Raw genomic sequence first — 14,435 nt, forward strand, 5'->3', positions numbered from 1 at the left:
TTACTTCCCTGTCTCTTTTTTTCTTTTCTTTTCTCTTCTTTTCTTTTTTTCTTTTGTTTCCCCTCTCCCCCTCTCTCCCTCCCTCCTTCCCTCCTTCTCTCCTTCTTTCCTTCCTCCCTTTCTTCCCTCCTTCCTTCCTTCCATCTTTCCTTCCTTCCTTCTTGCTTTTCTCCCTTCTTCCCTCCCTTCCTTCCCTCCTTCTCTCCTTCCTTCTTGCTTTTCTCCCTTCTTCCCTCCCTTCCTTCCCTCCTTCTTTCCCTACTCCCTCCCTCCCTCTCTTCCTTCCTTCCTCTCTTCTTTCCTTCCTTCCCTCCTCCCTCCCTCCCTTCCTTACCCCCTCCCTCTTTTCCTTCCTTCCTCCCTCCCTTCTTCCTCCCTCCGTTCCTCCCTTCTTACTTCCCTGCCTCCCTTCTTCCTTTCTTTCCTCCTTTTTTCCTTTCCTTCCTCCCTCCTTTCTTTCCTTCCTCCCTCCTTCTTCCCTCCCTTCCTGCCTTTCTCTGTTTCTTTCTATAGCAGAAACCACTCAGACTGCATCCTCTCCCTCTGACTCTCCACAATCACCAATGGCAAATAGCAGTTGCAGGAAAGCAGTGCCAAGAGCCAGCTTCACAGTCAGGAGAGAACCCTGCTCCTCTTCCTCATGTTTCTGGTGCTCTACACATTCAGAAAAACTTCTCTAGTGACAAACTATAGAAATGATCCCTGAAAATATAATCATCATTTTACATTTCTTAATGCTGGGCTCCCCAGTCCGAGGAAACAGTCCACACAGTAGGCCCCACAGAAACAGGGGGCAAGCCAGCATTACCTCCTGAGCTCCACCTCCCGTCAGATCAGCGGGGCATTAGATTTTCATAGGAGCAGGAACCCTATTGTGAACTGCACATGCAAGGGTTCTAGGTTGCCTGATTCTTATGGAAATCTAATGCCTGATGACCCGAGGTGGAACAGTTTCATCCCAAAACCATCCCCCTACCCCTACTCTGTGGAAAAATTGTCTTTCAGAAAACTTGTCTCTGGTGCCAAAAAGGTTGGGGATGCTGCCTTAATAAAAGTTTTTTAATCTGACTAGCCCCAGTCACATTTGCATTCGGTGAGAATGTAAATAGACTTCACGTAAAGAAACGGTTCTGTTTTTTAATCTGCCGGACATCTCAGAACTTTTATTTTGCTGATGTATGGTGCAAGTCTCTCAATACTACATTTTCCAAACTTAGTGGTTGTAACATCTTTTTTTACAGAGCATCTCTGCTGCTGTAGACAAGGTTGTAAACTAGTCAGATTTCTCTTTACCTTCCTCCACTTTATTTCTTTATCTCTTTCCTTTGATTCCTTACCTGAACCATCTTGTATGAAAATAAGTATGAGAAATATAGGTTTCTATTAATTAATATCTTATTCATCTATTATTGTGAACTCAGGCATCTGCTCTATAGAAAGTCAGAATGTATTTCTTGGGAGGAATGGGGTCGATTGCACTCCAAAATGGCCTATGCTTCTTTGTTCTTCCGTGTGTGTCTATTTCTGTCTCCAACTAAATCAGAAGACCCTGGAGAACTGAGTATAAGTTAACATTTTTTGAATGAAATTAAACACTGATTTTCATATTCAATGAATTCAATTGATGTTATAGGTCTAAAACTTACCAAGCATTCCCACCAAAAAGAAAATTTGTCAATAACTTTGGGAAATAGTCTTAAAATGTAAGACTTTAGCATTTGCTGTTTGCTGTCCATGGGATAATCCTCCTAGAGAGTGCTTATCACTACATCATGTATGTATGTGTTGATCTCGCTCTCTTCTCTCTCTCTCTTTCTCTATCTACAGGCATACCCCATTTTATTGGTGCTTTGATTTATTGTACTTCACCAGTATTACTTTTTTTTTTTTTTTTTTTTTTTTTACAAATTAATGGTTTGTGGCAACCCTACCTGAGCAAATCTACTGGCACCATTTTCCCAATAGCACGTACTCACATCGTGTCCCTGTCACATTTTGGTAACTCTCTCGATTTCAAACTTTTTCATGACCATTATATCTTTTATGGTGATCTGTGATCGGAGATCTTTGATGTTACTATTGTAATTGTTTTGGGGTGCCACAAACTGTGCCCATATAAGATAGCGTACTGAATTGATAAATGTGCATGTTCTGACTGCTCCACCGACTGGCTGTTTCCCCATCTCTCTTGCTTTCCTTAGGCCTCCCTATTCTCTGAGACACAATAATATTGAAATTAGGCCAAATTAATAAACCTACAATGGCTTCTAAGTATTCAACTGAAAGAGTCACATGTCTGTCACTTTCAATCAAAAGCTAGGAATGATTAAGTTCAGTGAAGAAGGCATATTGAAAGCTTAAACAGGCTAGGCCTCTTGTGCCAAAGTTAAACAAATTGTGAATGTAAACAAGAAGTTCTTGAAGGAGATTTAAAGTGCTTCTCCAGTGAACACATGAATAATAAGAAAGCCAAACAGTCTTATTCCCGATATGTAGAAAGTTTTAGTGGTCTGGATAGAAGATCAAACAGCTAGAATATTCCCTTAAGCCAAAGTCTAATCCAGAGCAAGGCCCTAAATCTCTTCAATTCTAGAAAGCCTGAGAGATGTGAAGCAGCTGCAGAAGAAAACTCTGGAGCTAGTAGAGGTTAGTTCCTGAAGTTTAAGGAAATCAGCCATCTTCATAACATGAAAGTGCAAAGTGAAGCAGCAGTGCTGATCAGAAGCTGCAGCACGTTATCCTGATCTTGCTAAGATCATTGTTGAAAGTGGCTACACTAAATAAAAGATGTTCAGTGCAGATCTAACAGTCTTCTGTTGGAAGGAGATGTCATCTAGGACTTCCATAGCTGGAGTGGAGAAGTCAATGGCCAGTTTTATAGCTTCAAAGGATAGGCTGGCTCTCTTGTTAGAAGCTAATGCAGGTGGTGACTTTAAGCTTAAGCCAATGCTCATTTACCATTCCAAAAATTCTAGGGCTCTTAAGAATTAGGCTAAGTCTACTCTGTGTATGCTCTATAGATGAAACAACAAAGTCTGGATGACAACATATCTGTTTGCAGAATGGTTTACTGAATGTTTTAAGCCCACTGTTGAGGACTGCTGCTGAGAAAAAATGATGCCTTTCAAACTATTACTGCTCATTGACAATGCACGTGGTCACCCAAGAGCTCTGCTGAAGGTGTACAAGGAGATAAATATTGTTTTCATGCCTGCTAACATAACATCCATTCTGCAGCCCATGGATCAAGAACGAATTTTGACTTTCAAGTCTTATTTAAGAAATACGTTTAATAAGGTAATAGCTGCCATAGATAGCAATTCCTCTGATGGATCTGGGCAAAGTAAACAAAAGCTTTCTGGAAAGAATTCACCAGTCTTGATGAAATTAAGAACATTTGTGATTCATGGGATGAGGTCAAAATATCAACATCAACAGGAATTTGAAGGAATTAGATTCCAAACCTCATGTAAGACTTTCAGAGGTTCAAGATTTCAGTGGAGACAGTCACTGTAGTTGTGGTGAAAATAACAAGAGAGCTAGAATTAGAAGTGGAGCCTAAGATGTTACTAAATTGCTGCAATCTCATTATAAAACTTAACAACTGAAGACTTGCTTTTTATCGATAAGCAAAGAAAGTGGTTTCCTGAGATAGATTCAACTTCTGGTGACATTTATACAGCCAACAGACACATAAAAAAATGCTCATCATCACTCGCCATCAGAGAAATGCAAATCAAAACCACAATGAGATACCATCTCACACTGGTTAGAATGGCAATCATTAAAAAGTCAGGAAACAACAGGTGCTGGAGAGGATGTGGAGAAATAGGAACACTTTTACACTGTTGGTGGGACTGTAAACTAGTTCAACCATTGTGGAAAACAGTGTGGCGATTCCTCAAGGATCTAGAACTAGAAATACCATTTGACCCAGCCATCCCATTACTGGGGATATACCCAAAGGATTATAAGGCATGCTGCTACAAAGACACATGCACATGTATGTTTATTGCGGCACTATTCACAATAGCAAAGACTTGGAATCAACCCAAATGTCCATCAGTGACAGACTGGATTAAGAAAATGTGGCACATATACACCATGGAATAGTATGCAGCCATAAAAAAGGATGAGTTCGTGTCCTTTGTAGGGACATGGATGCAGCTGGAAACCATCATTCTCAGCAAACTATCACAAAAACAGAAAACCAAACGCCACATGTTCTCACTCATAGGTGGGAATTGAACAATGAGATCAATTGGACACAGGAAGAGGAACATCACACACTGGGGCCTATTGTGGGGGAGGGGGAGGGGGGAGGGATAGCATTAGTAGATATACCTAATGTAAATAACGAGTTAATGGGTGCAGCACACCAACATGGCACATGTATACATATGTAACAAACCTGCACGCTGTGCACATGTACCCTAGAACTTAAAGCATAATAATAATAAAAAAAAAAGAATCAACTTCTGGTGAAGATGCTATGAACATTGTTCAAATGACAACAAAGGATTTAAAATATGAAATAAACTTTGTTAATAAAGCAGCAGCAGAGTTTAGGAGGATTGACTCTAGGTTTGACAGTTCTTCTGTGGGTACAATGCTATCAAACAACATCTTATGCTATAGAGAAGTCTTTCACAAAAGGAAAAATACATCAATGTGGCAAAAGTCATTTTTGTCTTATTTTTAAAATTTCCCACAGCCACCCCAGGCTTCAACAACCACAGCCCTTATCAGTCTGTAGTAATCAACACTGAGGCAAGACCCTTTATAAGCAAAGAGATAATGAAGGCTCAGATGATTTTTTTAAGCAGTACACTATTTTTAATTGAGGTATATGCATTGTTATTTAGACATAATGCTATTGCACATTATTAGAATATGGTATAGTATAAACATAACTTTTAAATGTCCTGGGAAACTAAAAAACTATATGACTTGTTTTATTGCAATATTTGTTTGATCGTAGTGGTCTGGAAATGGACCTGCATGATCCCTTAGGTGTGGCTGTATACTGTATATCAATTATTTCTTACCTCTAGAATGTAGGCTCCAAAGATTAAAGATTTCATTTTGCTTGCTGCTGTACCCTCAGTACCAGGCATATATCAGATGCTTTGATGTGTAACAGTGAAAAGAAGGAAGGAAGAAAGAAAGGAAGGGAGGGAAGGAGGGAAGGAGGGAAAAAGGCAGGAATCCAGCGTATACACACGCTTATGGTACTTTTTTTTGCTTTTTGCCAGAGCGTAGCTGCTGCCTTACACTCATATATAAAACACAAGGATGTCATTAAATAGTGGCATAAGTGGTCTTCAGGAACTGAGTGGTTTGGGGGTTAGGATAATTCTCTTGGAAGAATAATGATAAGGCACTAAGTATGTGTTGGAAGCTGTGGTGGATATTTATTTTGGCCAGCTCAGTGGAAACATATTTATTAAAACAGAGTTTCATTGATACTAATTCTATTCAACATGGACGCAAACAGGACAATAAGAGATGAGTTAGGTTCTAGTTTGGGGAACCAGAGGACTGGGACTTGGGGTCGGGGGCTGACTGGTGGCAGTAGAGGGGAAATGTTAGTATCGGGAAGAAGTTTCAAGATGTTCCAGGCATTTACAACATTCTTATTTCCCAAAATACCCAGAAAATCAGGTCAAGTAAGACATTCTGGCCCTTCCTTCCTATAAGAACATACTTCTTACTTTTTAAAGAAAGTCTGTGAAAAGCAAAAAAGGGACCTTTTTACCAGAACTGACTGTAATGTCAGCTACTTGCGGAATGTGACAACTGCTTGTCATTCTCAATGTCCGATCACCAGAAGGTTTCTCCCCAGTCATGGATTCATATAAGAACTTGGCTCTAAAAGTTTCCGACACTAAAATGGTCTTTTCCAATAATTCTTTTTTTTTTTATTGAGACCGCTAATCTTCCTTTCTTCGAACTTAGAAGACTCTTCCTTGACCTTTGCCTCCCTTCATTGCTATGCTCAGCCTACAGTCACATCCTAATAATTTCTTCCTCACTATGCCTCTTCTTTCACCTCAAATGATATAACCCCATCATTCAAGGGCAGGTCCCCATCACTGGTCATCTAGATAGCTCTGACAACCTGCTAGCTGGCTCCAGGCTAAGTGAGTGCACGTTGCAAACCCACATTTCTTTGGGGACTCTCAGATAGTAGAGAGAAAACTATAGAGATACAGAGGGCTCCAGTTATAAGTAAAATCAGCCAGAAGTAAATACTTTCAATGTAGCTTAATCAGGAGACCCTTTGTTTTTCTCAAGGAACACTCAGAGTTTTCATTATGTAGTTATTGTACCAGGGGGCTCAGTGAGGAAGAATTCAACACAGAAATTTTTTCATATATATATATGCATGTATATGTAGGCAGAAACATGGGGTCACCTGAGAAGATATTATTTTCTGTTCTGCTGTATATTTATGGAAATCTGGCCCCCTTACACTAGAAAAAAAAAGCTGTATGGTAGATTGTATTGTTTACAATTCTCTCTCTCCATGGCCTTGGTATGTCTTCCTTGTGGGAAGACTTTGCTTCCGACCCTTTTGATTTGGGGTTTGACCATGTGACTGTCTATAATGACAGCTCTGCATAGAGGCTTCAAAAGGTCTGCCATGTTGCAGCTTGCCTTCTTGAGTTTCTGAGTCCACCATGAGAAAAGGATGCCCCACATGGCTATGACTCATTCAGCTCAGTCCCAGAGGGAAAATAACGAGAAGCAAACCTGAAACTGACCCAAGCCTAGAGTCCAGCCCAGCCCAGCTGATTGACCTACAGCTGATCCATGGACCCATATGCAAATGAACATTTATTTCAGGTCACTGTATTTTAGGTTTGTGTGTTATAGAAAATCATGGCAGAATGCATGAATACAGGTTATAAGGGGACTACGTGCCGCTTTATGTGCGGGCCCGCCTAAAGCTGCTTGCCCTTAAAAAGGACTTTTCAGCTCCTCATTTTAGTTTTCACCCCACTGTTATTATTATTATCTTGAGATGGAGTCTCGCTGTGCCGCCCAGGCTGGAGTGCAGTGGCTCAATCTTGGCTCACAGCAACCTCCGCCTCCCGGGTTCAAGCGATTCTCCTGCCTCAGCCTCCCAAGTAGCTGGGATTAGAGATGTGCATCACCACACCTGGCTAACTTTTGTATTTTCAGTAGAGCCTGAGTTTCCCCACGTTGGCCACGCTGGTCTTGAACTCCTGACCTCAGGTGATCTGCCCGCCTCGGCCTCCCAAATTGCTGGGATTACAGGCATGAGCCACCATGCCCAGCCTCATCCCACAGTTCTGACTTCTGCTTTTTGCCATTGTGTTCTGCTGACATCTCATGGAGCACTGTGAGCGATCTGCAAAATGACCAGAATTATACCAAAGAGTTGGATTGGGAATAAAATAGGTTAATCCTGGACAGAAGAGAAATTCTGTCATAGGTGAGGACATTGATCACATTTTTTAAGTGGATTAGGTGAGAAATAAATTTAAGTCATCCAATTGACAATAGCTATCACTGGCAGAAATTATCAACACAAAATCAACTTGACAGTGTGGCAACTTCACATTATAACATTTGCTCTACAGGAAAAACTTTAAAAAAGTATAAAGGAAGTGTTGAAAACTGCAATGGTTGAGAAAAATTAGACTTGATAGGAATAATCAGCAGAAAATAAAACAATGAAAAATTGAGTAAAAATTGACCCAAGAGTCAAATCATCTCAAGGAATATTAATGTGAAACCATAGCCTTGGAAAAACTGGACTTGGCATGAATAAGGGCCACAGGAAAATCCTCTCAATAGGGAAACTGTGATTTGAGGATCTAGACCATCATGGCGCATTTCTGCAGTGTTTTTCCTGTGGGTTCCACGTCCCCTTGGCCATCAGCGTGTGTGCTGTGGACCCGTCCCCCAGCTCTAGCCTGGCTGCTTCCTTGGAGTGGAGAAAGTTCTCTGAGGTGGTCAAGAGAGGAAATGGGACAACACTGATGTCTCCAGCAAGTGCAGCACCCACCAGTGGGCCCCGGCCGCCAGTGCTCTCCTGGTATAGCTTTGGATCTTGTATCCAGGGTGAGTCCACGCATGCAGTTCAAAAGGCTACCCTTTCCCTTCCAGGTAGGTTTCATTTCATGAGGCCACACTTCCGAGTGTGGTGCAGGCAAAGCGTCCGTGTGCTATGTCCAGCTCCATCAGTGGGATTTCCTCAAATTCTGGCATTTTATTGACAGAGGTTACCTCCTGAAAAGGTGTTACCATTTTATACCAGAGCTTTCTGAAACAGCGGAATTACTCTTTGTAAGGCACTGCTGCCTTGTCTGGCATATTTGTTAGCACGCATGTATGTGTGAAAGCACATGAACTCTTTATGTGTGTGTATGTCAGCATGTGGATGTGTGTATTTATGTATGTGCATTTGTGTGTGAATGTAGGTACATTTGAGGGTGTATGAGTGTGTGAATACGATTATGATTTTCAGTGTTTGCCTGTGTGTGTAGGAGTGTAATATACTTGTGAGTATTTCCATATTGTATGTATATGTATGTGTGAGCATACTAGGTGTGTGTGTATGTGTGTTTTTGTGCATTCTGATGAGAACTTTTTCAATAAGAATGCACACTACTCATTTTGGTCATTAATATCATTTATTTTATTCATCTTTTGGGGGAGTTTAGCACTTTTTATTTATTTATTTATTTATTTATTTATTTATTTATTTATTGAGACAGAGTCTTTCTCTGTTGCCTAGGTGGAGTGGGCGTGATCTCAGCTCACTCTAACCTCTGCCTCCGGGGTTCCAGCGATTCTCCCGCCTCAGCCTCCCGAGTAGCTGGGATTAAAGGCACCTGCCATCATGCCTGGCTAATTTTTGTATTTTTGTAGAGATGAGGTTTCACCATGTCGGCCAGGCTGGTTTTGAACTCCTGGTCTCAGGTCATCCACCTGCCTCAGCCTCCCAAAATGCTGGGATTACAGGCATGAGCCACCGGGCCCAGTCGGCACTTTTTGTTTTAATTATACCCCACTGCTTTCTTCAATGAGCATCCCTAGCTTTTCTCTACTGGATTCTTTTTTTTAATGTTTTTAATAGCTTTGAAATCTCTCAACAATTTGTTTCCCTTCTAAATATTTCTGCTATTTTTCAAACTTTCATTTAATAATCCTCTTGTATTCTATAAATTTTACTGGCCCACTTTTCTTTCAGAGAATTAAAGCTGACTAGACTTTAGGAACTGGGAGAAAAGTGGGGGAAAATTTGTTGACTTGTTCATTTAGTAAATATTAACTGAGCAACTGCCAAATGAGATGTACTGTTTTAAACACTACAACTATAGTTGTAAATAAGATTCACCTTTCTGAGACTTAAATTTTAAGGCCATTCCAAGCAGAGGGAACAGCATGTGCAAAGATACAGTGGTCTCCCCTGTAAAGGCCTGGTTACCAAGCTAAAGGTTTGAGTCACGCTGTCATTTTGCTCCATTGTATTGGTTATGCATGTCACAGGCACAGACCAGATACAAGAGGAGAGGACATACAAAAGCAGGAATACCAGGAGGTGCAGTTCACTGTGGGCACCAATGTAACAATTTGCTCCTACCATGCACCAGGCAAATATGCTCAGTTGTGAGGTACCCCTCCCCTTCAAGAGACTGAAGGATCCTGAGGGGCTGAGGGATCAAGAGGGGAATTAATTCCAATGTCGCACCAGGAACTAAGTGAAGACGTCTGGTGAGCAGTGACATGTATGCTACAGAAGCATTTGGGAAAGGTCAGTACTGACAAGAAGGGGCCCATTGGTCCGTAAAAAGCTACTGAAGTCACAGACTGACCATGGTTGTTCCAGGAGTGAGAGGAGGATGGAAGATCCAAGCCTAAGAAACAAAGGCATTTAAAGAACAGACTACTCCACAAAGACTATGAAGCAGAGTTGTGGGATTAAAAACCAAGAGACAAGAAAGGATAAATACATTGTAGGTTTTAAAAATTAAGAAACAGAAATTACACCACACACACACATACACACACACATACACACGTAGTGTACAACATCATGCTCTGAAATATGTATACATTGTGGAATGTATCAGTTGAGCTAATTAACATATGCATTACCTCAACTACTTATGTTTTTGTGGTGAGAACACTTAAAACTCACTCTCTTTGAAATTTTAAAAACACAATACAGTGTTATTTACGACAGTCACCATGTTGTACAATAGATCTCTTGAACGTATTTCTCCATCTAACTAAATGTTTTTCTCCTCGGCCCTCCCCACTTACCCCCAGTCTCTGGTAACCGACATTCTACTCTCTACTTCCATGGGATAAGGTTTTTTAGATTATATATATAAGTGAGACCATGTGGCATTTGTCTTTCTGTGTCTAACTTATTTCACTTAACATAAAGTCCTCCAGGTTTATCCATGCTGTGGCAAATGACATAATTTTCTTCTTTGCTAAGGCTTAATATTATAGAATTCTACTGTGTATATCTACCACATTTTGTTTTTCCATTCATCCATCAATGGACACTTAGGTTGATTCCTTCTCTCAGCTATTGTGAGTAATGCTGCAATGAACATAGGAGACTACAGGTATCTCTTTCACATATTGATTTTATTTTCTTTGGATATATACCCAGTAGTAGAATTTCTGGATAATATGCCAGTTATATTTTTGATTTTTAAAGGACCTCTGTACTATCTTCCATAATGGATATCCAAATTTACATTCCCACTATTAGTATATGAGTTCTCTTTTCTCCACATCTTCCCCAACACTTGTTATTTTCTGATTTTTTAAAAAAATAATAGCCATCCTAACATGTGTGAAGTGATAGCTCATTGTGGTTTTAATTTGCATTTCTCGGCAGTGCTACTGAACACTTTTTAAAACATACCAGTTGGACATCTGTATGTTTTCTTTTGAGAAGTGTCTCTTCAGGTCCTCTGTCCATTTTTAAATTGGGTTATTTGTTTTATTGCTATTGAGTTATTTGAGTTCTTATATATTTTGTATATTAACCCCTTGTCAGATGCATGGTTTACAAATATTTTCTCCTATTCCATAGGTTATCTCTTCACTCTGCTTATTAGTTCCTTTGCTGGGCAAAAGCTTTTTAGTTTGGTGCAATTTAATTTGTCTATTTTTTTGTTTTAATTGCCTGTGCTTTTGGGATCATATTCAAAAGTCATTGCACAGATAAATGTCATGGAGCTTTCCCCCTATGTTTTCTTCTAGTATTTTTATTTTATACTCCCTCATGAATGGGATTGATGCCCTTACAAAAAAGCCTTCAGAGAGCTGCCTGGCCCTGCCATCTTTTCTGCAACATGAGGACACAGCATTCAGCCCTTTTTACCCTTTCCTTCATGAGTCTTGCTGTCTCACCCAGGTTGGAGTGCAGTGGCATGATCATAGCTCACTGTAGCCTCAACCTCTTGGGCTCAAGCAATCATCCTGCCTCAGCCTACCAAGTAGCTAGGACGGTAGACACAGGTGTGCACCAGCATGCCTAGCTATTTAAAAAAAATTATTTTTTGTAGAGATGGGGTCTTGCTATTTTGCCCAGGCTGGTTTCAAACTGTTGGCCTCAAGCTATTCTCCTGCTTCAGCCTCCCAAAGTGCTGGGATTAAAGGTGGGAGACACTATGCCCAGCCAAATTTACCTTCTTTAAAATATTTCTTTACCCAGTGTCAGGTATTATGTTGTTGCAGCCAGAACAGACTGAGACAAAGTCGGTGCTCATGTCCCTCTCATCCCCGTGCTTCAGGTCTCTCTCTCTAAGGCAGTGCTGCTTGGGGTTAGGGGAGAGGTGGTGCAGATAATGTAAAACGATTCTTTCTATCCTCTTCAGTGCATCTTTTCTTACTTCTGTGCTATACTCAGGTGCTGTTATCTCTCATCTGATTTCCTTGGCTCTTGTGAAGGTATTTTAATGAACAGATTGTTGTTTAAATTGATGTTTCTATGGAGGGTGGCTGCTAGAATGTCCTATTCTGCCATCTTGCTGATGTCAGCCTCAATAAATTGTAGTTATTCAAGAATGGAATACCACTCAGCAACTAATGATCTACTGATACACACAGCAACATGGAGGAACCTCCAGAACAAAAGCCCATTTAATCTAGGGTGGTTGCTGTCAGAATAGTAATTGTTTTTATGGGGTCGAGAGGGGAATTCCCTTGAGGAAGGAGCACAGCTAACTTTTGGAGGGAAGGAAATGTTTTGTATCTTGATTTGAGTGGTGGTTTCAGGAGTGTATATATTTGTCAAAAAATTAAACTATACACATAAAATCTGTGCATTCATGTTATATAAATGATACCTTAATAAAACAACACAAAACAAGAAAAAAATAACAATATATACTATACCGCCTCTATCGAGAGATGTTTTAGTAATCTCCAGGTTTTTACACCCAAAGGTGACCCTGGAGAAAAGGAACATTTGGGCATGAGCACTTATGTGCCTCCCTAAGTATTTCCTAAAGATTGATCCATAGATGGGAGATTAAATGTTCCAAGTGCATGAGCACTTTTAAAGATCTTGATATTATTTGCTTTTAGTAGATTTGTTAATACCTACCCCTATCCTCTTTCCTTTCCTCCATCTCTCTTCCTTTCCTTCTTTTCTGCCCTCTAGCTTCTTCTTCCTCCCACTCCTCATATATAATATACATTATATACATATATGTCTTTTTTTACTGATCACTCTATTCCAATAGCATTATTTTCTTTTGGTTATGTTTCTTTGTAACAACACCACACTGCTTTAAATACTATTGGTTTCTGGAATGCTTTGATATCTGTAACACCTTTTAAATGAGGTCAACATATCACATTACCCTACTGAAGAGACCATTCCAAGTCTTGATTGCTATTTTTTTTAATGGAATTATAATAAGGTTTGTGAATAGTCCTAAAATTGTGCTTAAGGTTTTCCTGAAGCTCACAAATTTAGAAATGTTTCTAAAGATGTTGAATAACTGCACAAGTGTAGTGGAATGTTATTTAAGCCTAAGTCTTTCCAGCATGTGAAGGGGGCATTTTCCATCTACTTGGTCCACGCCACTCAGAGTGAATTCCATGAGCCAGTAATGTTGGCATCACCTAGAAGCTTGTTAGAAATGCAGAATCTCACACTGTAGCCAGACTTACCGAATCAAGCCAGCATTTTTACAAGAGTCCAAGAGGATGCATATAAGTAGTAAAATTCAATACTTAAAGCCCTCTGTGGTTGCCAAATCTGTGTGCATTAAAAAACCTCTTGAGATATTTCCAAAATGTGGAACAGGTGTAAAGTGTGGATTTTTGGTGAGGCGAGGCAGGTAGATAGGATTCCACTATGACCAGGGAGAAAGTCCACACACAGGGAAGAGCTGAGGATGTCTAGATGCTAAATATAGTATAGTCCCTAGTAATAACTAATACCGTAGTCCAAATAAGCAGGGAAGATTCCAACCTAGAGCCCATGATCAAGTCAGGAGGAGGGAATATGCCCCGAGGGAAGCGATTATGGGGAGAGAAATTGCCTTCTGAATATCTATCCATTTTCTTGTTGTTTATGGTTGCTAACAAGGTTGAAACATTCTGCTCTGAGCACACACAATCAAGCAGCCTGCATAAGAGTGGATCCTTATCATAAAAAATCTCCGTATTTTCCTTTCCAACTTGCGTTCCTCATTCACAGGTAATCCTTGCAAATTCTAACTCACCTAAAAGATAAATTCCCAATGAAAGAAATTAGGACAGCATAGTCTTCCTATTCTATAGATGTGAAAACAAAAACACCAGAATTTTCTTAGGTTCCTAATTTTAATAGGAAACTAGGCTATCAGGTTGATCCTAGTTTCTGAATTTATTGATCAAAATTCCAGATACTTATGGTGAGTATACATGCCAATCTTTTTTGAAGTTTAGAGTTTATATCAAATCAATATTCCTACAGCCTGTCAATCAAAAGTGCTGTTCAAAATAATAGTATTAGCTGGGTTGTTTTGGGTACATTGCACTGAATACAATTTTGGTGGCATAATACTGCACCAAGTAAATGGCCCAACTGAATTAAAATAAACTGTGAGTATGAATTGTGTTTGGTAATGGTAAGCTGTAACGGCTTATGTGTTGATAGATCATTAGTTTAAAATGATTAATTTTGCATTCTCTAAGGTAAAATGGCAAAACGATGCTGTATACAAACTCCTTATTTTTTAAACCTACAATTTGTACAAGGATTGAAAATATCAAGACAGGTGACCAGCAGAAGTTCAATGAAAAAACAGGACAAAACTTTACACTCTATTGTTTGAAAAATGGCAATGCTAGATCCCACCACAGCTTAGTGCTCCTACCCCAAAACATGGTGGAGGAATGAAGTTGTGTGGGAAAAAAATATTTAGAAATGTGCTCAA

At 39.9% G+C, this 14,435-nt stretch overlaps 1 pseudogene; it reads right to left on the reverse strand.

Annotated features, from left to right (window-relative positions):
- Window positions 1–518: 518 nt before the first annotated feature.
- LOC112427570 (small nucleolar RNA U3) lies at window positions 519–718 on the reverse strand (annotated as a pseudogene).
- Window positions 719–14,435: the final 13,717 nt, after the last annotated feature.

Source organism: Macaca nemestrina, chromosome 15 (genome assembly GCF_043159975.1).
Source record: "Macaca nemestrina isolate mMacNem1 chromosome 15, mMacNem.hap1, whole genome shotgun sequence".
In the NCBI taxonomy this organism is placed as follows: domain Eukaryota; kingdom Metazoa; phylum Chordata; class Mammalia; order Primates; family Cercopithecidae; genus Macaca; species Macaca nemestrina.